The sequence below is a fragment of the Jaculus jaculus genome, chromosome 10 (genome assembly GCF_020740685.1).
Source record: "Jaculus jaculus isolate mJacJac1 chromosome 10, mJacJac1.mat.Y.cur, whole genome shotgun sequence".
In the NCBI taxonomy this organism is placed as follows: Eukaryota; Metazoa; Chordata; class Mammalia; order Rodentia; family Dipodidae; genus Jaculus; species Jaculus jaculus.
In genome coordinates, this window is record NC_059111.1 from 114,791,535 (window position 1) to 114,807,488 (window position 15,954).

Sequence of the window (15,954 nt, forward strand, 5' to 3'; positions counted from 1 at the left end):
TGTATGAAGACGTGTACTGGTTTCTTGCTCCACCACGATGAAACTTCTCCTTGAAACTGTCAGCTGAAATAAATCCTTTCCCCTCATATGCTGCTTCTGGTTTGGTGTTGTCTAAGCAAGGAAAAGCAAACTGCTACATTAGTTAAATCTAAATAAATAACCAAGTGATTCAAGTAAGGAAGACATTAAGGCAAAAGTTGGAGTCACTATGAAGGCACTGAGCAGGAAGAGATTCACACAGAGGGTGTCTGATGTGCACAAATGTACACATGTATACTGATTATGCAGTTACATTGTCATTTCAATAGACAATGGTCTGCTTAGCTGATAGAGGTCTTAAATTTTCTTTCCTTCAGTAACAATTTTTAAATTTTTATTTATTTATTTATTTGAGAGAGACAAGCAGATAGAAAGAGGGAAGGAGAAAGAATGGGCATGCCAGGGCCTCCAGCCACTGCAAACAAACTCCAGAAGTATGTGCCACCTTGTGCATCTGGCTTCCGTGGGTCCTGAGGAATCTAACCTGGTCCTTTGGCTTTGCAGGCCAAGCCGTTTCTCCAGCCCAAGATTTTATTTATTTATTTAATTTGGGTTTTTGAGGTAGGGTCTGATTCTAGCCCAGGCTGACCTGGAATTCACTATGTAATCTCAGGGTGGCCTTGAACTCACTGAGATCCTCCTACCTCTGCCTCCTGAGTGTTGGGATTAAAGGCATGTGCAACCACACCCTGCTCAAGAAATTTTTTAAGATAGTATTTTTATCAAAGCAATACTTAGGTAAATACTAAACACCTTTAACACAAGTATTAAAAGACTTCTGATATATCTCTTAATCACATTACAGGAGATAACCAGTCTTACCCACTGGAAGTTCTACTCTGTCTTCTGGCTATTCCCATGCCATTAGGCAAGATGTGTTTCTCTATTGATTGATTCTTCCATGGTTTCTCCCTGAGAGATCTGGGCTCAGCTCAACTACACTGACTTTAACCTTCCAAAGCTGCTGGTTTTCAGTTCTTCAACTTGGTACCACTTGAAATTATTGGAAAGCTCTATCCTTTGCTGTCAGTCTTTTTCAGTATTTGAACCCTTAACAAGAATATATTTGAAACATTACAATCTCAGTTTTTTAAACTTATTTACTTATGAGAGAGGGGTTCGCAAATGTGAATGTTAGGGCCACTAGCTGTTGCCTGAGGCAGATGGCCACATTGCATGCAAGGTCAGGAAGCAGAGAGATAAATGCTGATGCTCAGTTTGATTTCTCCTTTGTCCATTTTTATTCAGTTTGGGACCACAGTTGATGGGATATTATTACCCCCAGTTATGGTGGGCCTTCCCACCTCAACTCAGTCTAGAAATGTCCTCATAGTGGTTCATCTCCTGAGTGATTCTAGTTCCTATGGAGTTAACAATATCAACCACCACAATGGTCTTTCTCAGTGTAGTCGGCTGAAGTTCCCACGCTCAATTTAACTTACCTACACTGTGAGTTTTTTTTTTTTTTTTGTGCAACAATTTCTTAGAATATTGAGATGGGGAAATGAAGCCAAGTCCCCTTCATGATATTCCTTTTTCTTACCTCCTAGCTGATTGAAATCTCTTCCTTTGTCTCTGAGGCATTGTCCTTAAGGCCCCTGGCCTCCTGGCTCCAATTAGATAAACCTCACTTTCATGGCCTGTGCCTCAACTGTCCCTGGGGGTTTCTTTTCCATACACTCTGGGTTCTCTACACTTTCTTCCAATGGCCCCATCTTCACTTTTCTTCGTTCAGGTTCTTATTACTTACTGCCATGTAAATTCAGACATCCTCCAAAAGTTTTTTAAAGTGTTTTTTGGTTTCTCTCTCTCTCTCTCTTTTAACTGAAAGGGGCTCATTTTCCTCTTGGGAATGAGTGAACATTCTCTGTGTGCATAAGCAAGGTTAACGTAATTTTCCCAAAAGCCCTGAGAATACCTCCCAGTGCTTTGTCTCTGGTGAGCTAGAAGCCTGACACCTGTGAAGTCCCCAGTTCTGCGTTTGCTGTGCATTTGCCCCCCTGAGCTGTCGAGGCTCATTCTCTGCCCTGATGTGTTAGAGGATTCCAGATGCACATACAGATCTCCTCATTTCCCGCTTTTGACACTTAAAATCCTCTTCAAATTGAAGACACCAATCTCACTGGGGTCGGGGTAGTTTGGGGTGTTATTACTCAACTGATAATTCTTTGATTGATTAGTCATAATTTATTGATTATTAGCTCTCTTTGGTCTCCACATACCTTGAGCTCATTAAATATCAGACTTTTGGATCAGAGCTCCAGCACTTTACCTTCCCTCACAGTCTCTCTGTCTCTGTTTCTGTGCTCACAACGCTGTGTGGCCTCCCTCGGCCTTTCTTTTGAACCCTTGCATTGAATTATTAACAGTTGCCTCATAACACAGTCTCTCTTGAATTTCCAAAGGCCGACTCTTGCTTTCTAATTGAATCCTAGACTCTGAAAAAGCACCGCACACTACATCCTGTTTTGTTCTTGTAAACTGTGTGTATGATTTCTCAGGGAGATGTTAATTTTTCTTCAAATTCCCTCTGTCTATTTCTACTGGTTGTTCTGTTTATCTCAATCATTCTTTTTCAGGCTACAGGACTTCCCTGAGTGCTCCATTATTCCTTTTGTCCTTTTCCTGGGCAGATTGGGGCATGCTGAAGGCACGAGGAAACTGCTAATTGCAGAAGCAGGGAGACAGAATAGTCGGGGTGCCATGGAGAACAGCCTCACCTGTGAACTGCATGTTGATGGGAATTCCACCTGAGTCCCACTTCTGATGGAAATACCCACATGAACCCACCAGCACAGAAGAAGTGATGGAGTGATGGAACGATGTCAGTGTGGCTCAGACAAGCCCCAAAGCGTCACCTCCATCCTGAGACCCTCTTCTGCTGACCTGGGGATGAGACTTGTTTACTCACTTTTACTTACTACCCATTTCCAGCATGGTGCTTGCATGAAGTAGGCCAGCAATAAACAGATGTTGAATGAATGAATGTAGCAGAGAGGACCAAGAAGGGCTCCATGTTCATTTTGAGTTTTTCTAAGAGGAAGTGCTCTTCACTAGAGAATCACTGCTTGAATTAATGTGAAATCCCAATGTTGATCTAGGAGAAAAACAGAAATGCATAGCTTGAAGGCATAACTTCCCAGAAAGGAAGGCATCTGAATAGGTACTACACATGTTCTTATTTATTTCAGATCAAAGACTACTTTCTAAGGTTTCTTGATTGTGTAAAGGCAGAATAGGGTAAGGAGCTATATACCAATGACTTTCTTATCACGGATGACTACCTTATTTGTTTAAAACAATACAAGTTAGGAGACAAAAAACACTTGGCAAGCTCTTCAGATCTGGATAACATAGCCAACAAATCCAGGGACGACAGTGCACTTACAATACTAAACCCACTTCCACCCAGTTTCTAACACACTTTCCAATGGGGGGCGGTGGGCTTTAGAGCTGGGGAGGGGGAAAGGCAGGAGCAGAGTGCTGGAAGGGGGGTCTTTGCCAGCCTGCACTCAGTCCTCACTGTCTTGGGACCAGGCCAAGACTGGGCGCTTGTTGCCAAGTCTGAGCTCCACACCCAAGAGGCGTGGAAGTAAACTGATCCTGCAGAGGACGTTCTGGCGCTGCTTGGCGGCTGGAAGGCCTCTCACCTCCGCAGCCTCTCGCAGTGCTGTGACTGTCGTCTGCAGAGCCAGACAGAGGCCTGTCCAAAACCACTCCTGTCCCTCCTCTTCTTTCTCAAGGAGAGACCTTTCCACCTAGCCGAGGTCTCTCCTACGTGGTCATGTAGTGGGAAAAGCACAGCAGGGGCAGAGCTGAAGCCGCCTCTGCTCAAGCAGAAGGAGCATCCAGAGAGGCACAGGACGCAGGGAGGAGGTGCACCGAGCAGCAGTGAGGAAGCAACACTGGCCAATCAGGAGCCTGGGCACAGTGGGGAGTCCAGAAGGAGGGACGCGTATGGATAGATGCAGAGCCAAGCCAGAGCCCGGGCTCCCGTTTCTCTCTGGCCCTCATCCCCAGCATCCATCTGGACTTCTCACTGCAAGGCCCCATCTGTAGAGAAACAGGTATTTACAACCATTCTGTCAAGGACTGGCTGACCTTCATCATGAGAGCTGACGGTATCAGTATCAAACCTTCCTCAGAAGCCCAGAGACCCTGGCGCCCAGCCTCACCTTGCTGGTCCCATGCCACCATACCATTCTCGCTTTTAGAAGCACAGGTGATAGAGTTTCCAGCCTAGAAGCCTTCTGTTCCCTCTCCTGTCTTGAAGCACGGTCTCTGGGAGATTACTTAAATCACACACACTCAGCTATGATTGATGACTCCTGAATTCTCTGCTGTCCTGGGAGATATAAATTTCTCAGTAGGTTATTTACTCAGAAAGAGACCTCTGATAAATGCCCTGTTTTTAGGAGTCACAGGTGGGTAATAATGGCAGTTACATGGTTAGAAAGGTGTAAAGCTTAAAATTAATAGACGAGAAGCAATACCAGGTCAGGAATTGTTAGGAAAAGCAGAGGTGCCTCGGGGAAGAGCTGTCGGAGTAGTGAACAAGGAATTCTTAATGGACATTTTGCTACCACAAAGGACACCCTGCCGATCTCTATAGCATTCCCCATAGTCAGAGGAGGAGACAGTATGGACTAGAAAGCATCAGAAGATAATGATTCCCGGGGGTGGGTGATGGCTCAAACACTTGCCTTGCAAACATGAGGATCTGAGTTTGATCCAAAGTTAAAATGCTAGGCGGGGCGGCACACAGCTGTGATCCCAGCACTGGAGAGATGTAAACAGAGATTCCCTGGAGCTTGCTGACTAGCTGATCTCTCCTAATTAGTTAGGTCCAGGGCTCTACACAGTACATGTGCATGCACACACCTATGTGCAACCACACACAAGTGAACATCCATGCACACATGCCTATCACACACACGCAGGGGAAATAAAAGAAGGCAATGGCTGTCTGGAACATTTCTTCCTGCCTGATGAAGCTACGAATCCCTTAAGATTGGGAGAGAGCCTGGTTGGCCAGCAGGGCCTTCTGTGGCCACAGTTAAGTTGGGGTGTCTGTAGCTATAAGGGTCAATAAGACAGCAGACAGAAAATACCTTGTAAAGTAGTAAGTTCAGACTATTTGCATCTGAAATGTCTCCAGAAGACTCATGAGCCAAAGGATTGGTTGCCAGCTGATGGGCCTTAGAAAATCAACTGGAGCCGGGCATGGTGGCACACACCTTTAATCCCAGCACTTGGGAGGCAGAAGTAGGAGGATCACCGAGAGTTCGAGGCCACCCTGAGAATACATAGAAAATTCCAGGTCAGCCTGAGCTAGAGTGAGACCCTACCTTAGAAAACGAAAAAAAAAAAAAGAAGAGAAAGAAAATCAACTGGATCATGAATGTTCTACCCTAATCAAGAGATGAATCCAGGGCTGGAGAGATGGCACAATTAAGGCACTGCCTAAGAAGCCTAAGGACCCAGGTTAGACCCCCCAGAGCCCACATAAGCCAGATGCACAAGGTCACACATGCACACAAGGTCACACATGTGTGCGAGGTGTCATGGACATCTGGAGTTCGATTGCAGTACCCAGAGGCCCTGGTGTTACGGTTTATCTTCCCCACGCATTTCAAAAATAGAGATGAAGGCTGGAGAGATGGCTTCGCAGTTAAGGTGCTTGCCTGTGAAGCCTAAGAGCTCATGTTTGAATCTCCAGGTTCCACATGAGCCAGGTGTAGTGAGGCAAGTGTGCAATGTTGCACGTGCACACAAGAGAGCACACATGTCTGGAGTTAGTTCGCAATGGCTAAAGCCCTGGTGTGCCAATTCTCTCTCTCCCTCATAAATTAAAAAAAAAAAAAAGGTATTAAAAAAGTATGAAGCCAACCACGCTGGTGCACACCTTTAATCCGAGCATTTGGGAGGCAGGGGTAGGAGGATCACCATGAGTTTGAGGCCACTCTGAGACTCCATAGTTAATTCCAGGTCAGCCTGGACTAGAGTGAAACCCTACCTCTAAAAATCAAGAGAGAGAGAGAGAGAGAGAGAGAGAGAGAGAGAGAGAGAGAGAAGAATCCATTCATGGACTATAGGAAGGTGGTGGGAACTGAGGAAGGTGTGATCGAGCTGCCTTTGGAAGGCATAACGTATGCCCTTCCCTTCCTCTGTCCTCCTTCTCTGCTACCTGGCCACTACTCAGTGAACAGCCCCTTCTACCACGCCCCCATCATGACATTGTGTCTTGCCCTCGGCCCCACAGTAATTGAACTAGCTGACCATAGATTGAAACATGGGAGCCCACAAGCCTAAATAAGCCTTTAATTCCTCAAGGTAATTATGTCAAGATTATTGTCTTTGTGGCAAAAGGCTTCCTTACACACTCTTATAAGAAGTTATTTGGGGGGCTGGAGATATGGCTTAGCAGTTAAGGTGTTTGTGGGCAAAGCCAAAGGACCTCAGTTCTATTCCCCAGGACCCAAGTAAGCCAGATGCACAAGGGAGCACATACTTTTGGAGTTTGTTTTCAAAGGCTGGAGGCCCTGGCATGCCCATTCTCCCTCTCCCTCTCTCTGCCCACCCCCTCTCTCTTACTCAAATAAATTAAAAAAAAATAAAGTTAAAAAAGAAGTCATTGTGCAAAACATTAATTGCCATGACTCATCATCCAAAACCCTGTCTGTGGAGAACTTCGGGTCCATCTTTTTGCCAAAACAATCAATCCCAGCAACCCACATGCTGTCCTGTCTCTTCAGAGAGATCAGTCCAAGGGAAAGACATTAACCTTGGTGAGTCAGGAGAATCCTTAAGTTAGATTAGGTAAACAAGAGCTGAGAGAGACACCTATGGCTAGTCCTGTATGCCAACTCTCCTGGGCCATAGATAAAGAGCTGTTTTGTCAAACATTATCCTGAAGGCATTTAGGGATCAGGATAGCACTTGAAAAGGCAGACTGTGCTCAGGAGATGGAACTGCCCAATCATTTGAAGATCTTACTAGAATTAAAAGCCTGACCCTCCCTCCCAAGACATGAGGACTACCTCCTGCCTGTCTGCAGACTGACCCACCCTCCCAAGATATGAGGACCACCTCCTGCCTGTTTGTCTCAAATGAGACTTTAGTCTTGTCTTGCTTTTGGACTAAAACTTTAACTGTTCTCTACTTAGGTCCTAAACCTCTGGCTTTCAGATTGTTTCTTGGGCTTTGGAACTCTCTAGACCCCCACTATCCTTTCTTCTGATCTCCAGCTGTCTGACTCCTGACCTTGAGACACCTCAAGACAAGTATGTCTTGAGTATGAAAGTCAAGGTCCTATACCACATCTCTTTTTATGTCACAGAGAAGCTATTGTTTCTCTCTCCAAGAGTTCTTCACTAGTGCAAGGGTCTCTTTTCCTTGTAAGTTAGGAGCTGTAAAAAATGCAGCTTCGGAGATCAACTAGCCTTTTTTCTTGACACATGAAGGGGGTCTGTTGCTGCCTTAGCTCTTACAGCTGTTCACACTCATCACAAAGAACTTATATCTGCCTCATACTTTTGCCAAAGTCAAGTCCCCTGGCAGTCAGAGATGGGTCTCATCAATTCTGGGCAAAAATCAGCCACAGAAGGTGACAGTTGGGATTCCACCAGGTCTGCATGACATCTACCCAGTCATCTCATTGTCACTCTCTGAGGGATCCTTGTGCACTACCCAAGAGGACTAGAAAGACCACCCAGGAGTGCTTTCTTTCTTTCTTTTTCTTAAGTAGCATATAGAACTTGAGGTCAAAATCTATTTGAAAATTCCAGAATAGAACAGCAGTCTAGATTGGTGATATGCACAGATTCCAATGCAAACCAGTCCCAGCATCACAGAATTACAGTCTGGGGGAGGGGCCAGCCAGCATAAAGCCCTGACCTCCCTGTACAGTATAGGGTCTTTGCAGCAACCCCCACACATGGTGGCCAGTGTATTTTCTGATGGGGAAATCTTCCCAGCACCCTAGAGTCCCCACAGCCATGGGGCTTCAGCAAGGGCATGGTGGAGGTGTGCAGAAGACACTATGCATGGCCTTGTGGTTTGCTTTGAGGAGGACAGAAGAATTATAGTGTCCTGGCTTTGGAAATAAAAACTGCTATTAACATTAAAATTTAAAGGCTCACTTAGTGCTAGGGACAGTTCTAGAAGCTTTGCATACATTAGCTCAAAACAAGTTCATTAGGTCATTCTCAGAGTTAAGTCATGCCACTTTATAAACAAGAAGGTCACCCAAGTTTTGCAAGACCATACAGGCTGTATGTAGGTGGCAGAGTAAACCCATGGATTGTGGTGTGTGCGCTAGGTATGTGACACCAGCTGTCTCATAGACAGAGTGCCTCGGTTCCTTCCCATGTGTGCGGGCTTTGTCTGCTAGTGTGTGTTGTAGTTTGAATGTGAAATGCCCCCCAACCACAGGCTCATGTGTTTGAATGCTAGGTACCAGGTCCTGGTGCTGTTTGGGGGTGGTGGGGGAGAGGAGCCTTGCTGGAGGAAGTCAGTTACTGGAGGTGTGACTTGAGACATTATCACCAGATCCACCTCACGTTCATCCTCTGCTTCCAGGCTATAAAGAGCTGAGCCAGCCTCCTGCCATCAATAAATACAATTCCTCAAAGCATAAGCCTTTTCCTTCCTTAGGTTGCTTTTAGTCAGGTATCTTCTCACAGCAATGAGAAGGGAGTAATCTTTGTATTTGATGTACTTACTTCCTCCTGAGCACATGGGCCAAAACCACAAGGACCCATCCCAACCCCGCAACATGAGCCCTGATCAGACTGCTCTTGGGAATGAAAATGAGCAGTCATGCTCACAGAACTTCAAGTATTGTCAAAACTGTCACCATGACCTAGTTAAGGTCATAGAGCACAAAGGAGAAACCTGTCTGTTCATACTGTCAGGTCCAATGATCAGTCCCTCCTGGAGCCTCCAAACACAGAAGTGCATCACTAACTTTGCTGTCTCCCCAGCCAGCGAAGATTCCTTACCAGCCTTGTCTTCAGGAGACTCCCAAGGTCTGCAACAAACCTTGTGCTGACTTCTGTGAGCCCCTCAGGCATCCCTGGTACATACTATGCTAGGATGCTGTGCTTGCTCCACAACTCCCACATTCTACACGGTTTTACACCAGGCACCTGAGTGGCTAGTTCTCACAACCCTCTATGCATACAGAAACCATATCTTCGAGCAAAATCTTCCTGATGTGCAATTAAACAAGGCAAACCACCCATAGTCACTTCTGATCATCCATACCCTGCCCGAAGTGTCCCTGTGGCATGCATACCCTAACAATCTGATGGTCTGAATCACATGGCCCCCATAAACTCATGTGTTTTGGAACACATGGTCCCCAGCTGGTGGTAGTTTGGAAGGGAAGCCTTGAGAGAGGAGGTATGTTGCTGGGGACAGGCATATTGGTATTGCAGTGCAGCCTTTCCCTTGATGGAGCTCGGTTCACTCTCTCACTGTTGTTTGCCATCTGCTGTGGCAAGGAAGTAACGTCCATCCTCAGCTCAGCCATCAGTCCCTGACATCATGAAGCTTCCCTTCAAGACTGTGAGCCAAAATAAATCCTTTCCTCCCATCAGCTTCTTTTGGCTGGATGCTTTGTTCCAGCAATGCGAAGATAACTACAGCACATATGATGTTGTATATGTGACATTTATATGTGTTACATGTGTGAACACACTACATAGGCACATATTATATATACACAATCTTATTATTATTATTATTTTTTTTTTTTTTGGTTTTTCGAGTTGGGTCTCACTCTAGCTCAGGCTGTCCTGAAATTCACTATGTAGTCCCAGGGTGGCCTTGAACTCACAGCAATCCTCCTACCTCTGCTTCCTGAGTGCTGGAATTAAACGCATGCACCACCAGGCCCGGCCCATATATACACAATCTTTACTGTACGTATTACTGTGTTGGTATCTCCTGGCAGCATGCCCTTCAAGCAAGGGTATTTGTCTTTGCTGTTTGGTCCCTGTGGTAGTTTGAATAGATGGGCCCCAATATATTCAGTGTTTTGTTTCAGTTTGCAGTTTAGATCTGCAGCCACCTGAGGTATCTCTGGGCGGATCTTTGTATCCAGCCCTAAGGAATTCCTGAAGGGTGCTTGTCTGCTGTACAGTTTTCGGGGTCTGGCCTGTGCCTCTCTCTTTGTCTGGCCCTGTGAAGGCAGGCCAGCTTCTTCTTCCATTGTGGAACCTCCCCTGGATCTGTAAGCTTCAATACATATCCCTCCCCCAACTGTACCTGGTTAGCAAGCTCATCCAAGCAAACCTGAGGCTGTCTGCTACAGCCCCGTTTGGTGACGCACGTAGAGGTCAGCATCTGTTGACTCACGGGTCACATGTAGTCTTCACATACTCAACCCATGATGGTACTAACTGGCACCTTCTACTATGCACTTCTCTCTTCAAAAGCTGTGGCATCGCAGAGTGATTCCAGATTTTTGATGAATAGCTCCAAAGCAATGAATAAAACGTTCTCTGATAGTTTCAGTGAGTGTTGACTGGTAAGAGGTGAGTGTGGAAGTCCAGAGCTGTGTGACACACATCTTCTATGATCACTGCCCATGAGGTGCTTCCAAATAGTGAGACTCTCGCTTTATATGAAAATTTCTTTGGAAAGCAAATAAATGGTAAGATTTTGTGCTGACCAAGTGCCACAAGAAAATCATTTTCTCTGGGGCAACACAAGCACTTGTCTCTTCATCCCAGACAGGGCACAGAGGACAGTTACACCCAAACCAGCTCTGGTGAACCAATGACTGTATGGGGGTCACTTGCAGAGCAGAATGAGGGTCGCTTACAGGTGCAGTGGAGACTCCAGAAGGGCCACGCCACTGAGGAGGCCCAGCCCGTCCTCGATGACCTTCTGAGAGCCAATTCAGCACAGCTTCCAGTGTCGGGACTACCCTGTGGAGGCTCGTCCCTCAGCCTCGGGGTGAGACCCCAAAACTGCTGGGGCATCCAGGAGTCTCCGATGATGAATTCCCCCTAGCTGCTTCTCAGATGCTGCTGCACCATGGAAAACTCCCCCCAGAATCCAAGATGGCTGCCTCTGGAGCACACTGCACAGCCCGGAGGCAGCTCGGATGGCTGAGGAGTGCGGGGCGCACTGCACACCTCAGAGGCAGGTCAACTGGAGAGTGCCTCTCCCCAGCTTCTTCTCCTTAGGAAGCCTTGGGGCAGAGGCTTGGGACTTTTCCCCAGGCTGGCTCACTTCCTGAGCCTCTGAGCCACGCCCTCCCCGCAGGAAGGGGTGTTTCAATCCCTAATTAACACTGGCAGACAGCGGCCCTTAGTCACTGTTGTTCTGAGATGCTGGGACCCGGTTGTGTTTACACCTGTGCATGTCACCAATCTACACTGCTTCTTTTTCTTTGGCATTTTCAAATAAAATTTGGCCTCAAGTTCTGTATGCTAATTTTAAAAAGAAAAAATAAAGCACTCCCAATTGGTTTTTCTTGTCCACCTGTGTAGTGCACAGGGCTCCCTCAGAGAGTGACAATGAGGTGACTGGGTAGGTGTCATGCAGACCTGGTGGGATCTCAACCGTCGCCTGCTGTGGCTGACTTTTGCCCAGAATTCACGAGACCCATCTCTGACCGCCAGGGTACTTGACTTAGACAAAAGTATGAAGCAGATATGAGTTCTTTGTGATGAGTGTGAACAGCTGTAAGAGCTAAGGCAGCAACAGACCCCTCCATGTGCCAGAAAAGCTGGCTAATTGAGCTCCAAACCTGCGTTCTTACTGCTCCTCACTTAGGAAGGAGTAGAGAGACCCTTGCACTAATGAGGGATTCTTGGAGAGAGGACCAATAGCTTCTCTCTGACAAATGGAGAGATGTGGTACAGACCCGAGTCTTCCATAGTTTTAGGGACTGAGAAGTCTCGAGGTCAGGAGTCAGCCAGGTGGAGACCAGGAAAAAGGATGGTGGGGGTTTAGAGAGGTTCAAAGCCTGAGAGGAGGTTTATGACCTACATAGAGACAGGCTTCAGTTCTGGTCTAAAACCAAGACAAGGCTAAAGTCTCATTTCAATCGGGCAGGCAGGAGTTGGTCCTCATGCTCCTGGAGGGAGGGAAGGTGTGGAATATGTGTAATGTATTATAGTGTGTGTGTGCATCTGCTTACACATGTGTGTGGTTGTTTATGGTTAGGTGCATACGTGGAAGGGGGACAATGGGAACCACTGAACCAGGACATGTCAGTCTGGCCCTGTGGTCGTCCTGCTCCCACAGAGACTCCTAACAGCCGGAGGAACAGGCACGGCCTGCACACCGCATGGAGGGCGCCTTGTCAGAGGCCGCCGGACTCGGTTGTGCACAGATGGGCTCACAGGTGGTGGCCAGGACAGCACTTTGCAAAACAAGCTGAAACGGAGAACTCGTGCTGAGAGCTGGGCAGCCAGGACAGCTCTAGGCTGGGTCCCAGGCTCAGCTCACCTCAGAAGTGCCAACTCCACACAACCACCTGACTGACTCTCAGGGTCTAGGGGCCAGACCTGACAATATCTGTCCAGCTCTGCATTTCCTGTCCTGACCTGCACTGAGTCCTCGACCTCTGCAGACGCACGTGCCCATTCCAACCGGAGGATCCGTGGGAACTCCATCCCCTCTGCGGTCATTAGTCTCCACCTTTTACTCCCTGAAAGCCATGTCCCAAGTCAACCCACCTGCTGTCACCCTCTGTGCTAAGTGTCCCCGGCCCTGACAGCAGTCCCGGCACAGCCCACAGCCACAGGGACTTCCTCCTCTGGGCAGTGCACACCTGCGCACTCTCCTCGGTTAGCGCCTAAGCTCTCTTGGATAAAGTGACACATGTTTGAGGAAAGGAACTATGTCTTGGATTTTACATGAGCCTACAGTCCCTCCTAGCCCAGTACTGTTATTAACTAACAGTAAACTGTGAGGAGATAATTAACTGTTAATAACTGATCACTGTCAATAACATTCCATGACTGGTTACATCCCAGAGGTAACCTCTGGGGACTTAGTGGGTCTCACCACTAGGTCTGCCCTCTCAAATTGACCCTAGAGCCTGGGCCTAGGGGATCCCTCTCCCACAGGGTACCATTCCACCTGTCACTGAGGACTGTGCCTCAGAGTAAGCACATGTCTGGAAAGCTCATTCATTGTCCTGGAAAGATACATCCAAAAGATTTTATAAAGGGGAAATGTGCCATGGAGAAATGTGGACTGCTCTCAGCAGACACCCTTCATGGAGAGGCTGCGAGGGAAAGAGAGCTTGGAGAGGGACAGGAATTTTAATTCAGGTAACAAACACCTTCAACCAGAGGCAGACGCAGATGCAGAGCCAGAGGTATCAATTTTGTTAGAATTCCTAAACACATGACTACAGCTCTTTCTATAAAGTCTTCTCTTAGTGATCAGTTGGCCATCAGTAGACCATGGTGTGGGGAGAATTGGTTAAAAATGACCTGCTGTCTTATTATGAGACTACTGTGTGAATTCTTTGTTGGGGGACAAGCCTGTAAGCCTGTGCTCTGTCAGGCAAGACACCCCAGACAATCCCGCCAGCATTGACCTCCTGGACTAATGGGTTTGTTAGGCTTTCTGACAGAGCATGGGTGAGGGTTATTCACAGGAGCGTGGACACCCCAAAGCAACCGCGTTGTAAGTCTCATCCCAAATTGGATAACAACCTGCCCCCATGGCTAGATCTTGATCTTCCTTTCTATACACTCTCCCCACTCCCATGCATTCTTGCATACAGCTGATATAGGGTCCACGTGACAATGAAGTGAGGAAGGTCTGTCTTTCCCCACATCTTCTTCTATGGGGGGCACAGCAACATGTCCAGTCTGGGGAATCTCTCCTCTGGTAAGTATGGCAAGAATTGCTTTTCTCACAGGACCATGTCACCCTATAGAGCTACTGACCTTGGAGGCCTGGGATTAATGGCTGCGACGGAGCCGGGACCCTGCGGACGCACGCACTGCAGTGGAAGCCCGAGTTTAGCAAAGACACGTCTCCATTTTGAGCAGAACAGCTCCTGATGCTGCACCGCATAAGTACCAGACAGGGCAAGGTGCTCAGGGCCCGTGGGGACCTCTGGGTGCCTCCAGTGCTTAGGGGAACGTGGAGACCTGACCCTGCTATGCACTGCACGGAAGTCTCATTCTGACAAAGCGTGTGTGTGTCTTCAACGCTGGCGGCCATGGGAACTTCACCCTGCAAGGCTGCATTGTGACAAGAATGAATACCACACGGAGATCCTGACCCAGCAGATGACATTCCACTTGGATTCCATGAGAGACTGCCCAAGTGCCAGCATCCAAGAGTCAGCATCTGTGGTTGAAAATAATGTAACATTCGGTGCCAGGGTTGTAGCTTAGTGGTAGAGCACCAACTTAGTATGCATAAGGTCAATACCCAGTATCATAAAAACAATAACAAAATAGTAAATACCAGAGAATAATGTAAGGACATTTTGTGTGCCTGTATCTTCATTGATCATGTAAATACTGATCTGTTAAGGTATAACTCCTACCCAGTAGTTTTGACAGAACTACCTCATGAGCAAACCATTTGCTTATTCCCTCAGCCTAGGACATGCAGAGATGAGCATCTTGCCTGCAGTGTGGAAATCACACCATGACTCTCCCTTGACAGGGACAGACATGGCACATCTCCTTCCAGGCCCGTCATGGATAAAAGGAAGGGCTCTAGGGGAAACAAGGGCACTGGCCAGAGGTACCATGGCTGGATTATACAAATGGAGGGCAGCCCAGTACCAGCCTTGCCCTGAGTCCTTTCTTCCCCTAGGTGAAAACCCCTTTCATGCTCTTCTGGGCCCATCCTCTGCCCTCTATCCTGGGCAAATCCAACTGCATGGGGCCTTGAGCAAGATTCTGGAGATTCAAAGAAGAGCTGAGCCACCTCACAGACAAGCCCATGGAACAAGAGGCATGAGGCTGTGAGGAAACCAGAAAGGCCATTCCGTTCCAGCCTTCACCATGGCCCTGGGTCAGGCTTCACAGCAAAGCAAAAGTCCATTTGCATCTTGGAGTTCCCTGTTCACTTGAGCTCACAGAGGCAGAAAGCAAACCCTATACCCTGCCTGATCCAAGGTTGCAGAACTGGCACTGGACCTCATTTGTGATGGCCACCATGGCGGCTCCTGGCCTGACTCTTGTTCTGCCTGCTGACAGATGCCACTCTCAGGACATAAAGTGTAGGAGAGGAACCAGCTCCTCCCGGTGGGCAGACAGGCTGCTTTCCTTCGAGATCATTCTCTGAGGCTTCAGCACCGACTTGATGAAATAGCAGGGCCGACGAGGAAACCCCCACTACGCAGGGTCTCAGTTCACATGTGAAAGCGCCTGTCACTTCTTCTTCCCTCCCTGCTCCCAGATTCAGACTCTTGAGGTGGTGCACCGTGGGCACCAATGACGGATATAAACAATGAGTCCGCAAGCTGTCTGGACAGGACTGCTCTCCTGAGCTCTGGGCTTGTTTTATCCCACGAGGAAGCCTCCTAGTTCTCAGAAAAATGCATTACTAAGTCATAGTTTCTGTCATTTCGTCAAGCAGCAATCACATCCTGCTCAAAGGCGCCTTACGAGCAGGCTGAGCCTTGTGCACCAGGAACACACACACTGTGACTGGCCCGCTGCTTAGCACAGATCTGCCCGGTGACGGGAAGATGGCATGTCTGCAGGGGAGCATCTCGCCCAGCTGCCAGCCAGACGGGCATGCAATGGCTGTCCAGTGTTTGGTGCAAGTTGTGACGGGGGCAGAAACACCCAAAGAAAAATCCACGGATGGTTCTGTGAATAGCTGCAGAACGTTCCAGGAGCAGGGCCACAGAGCCAGCCACTTGCACAGTTTCCCACAGCTAACGCAGAATGGTGGCTCCTCTATCTCTTT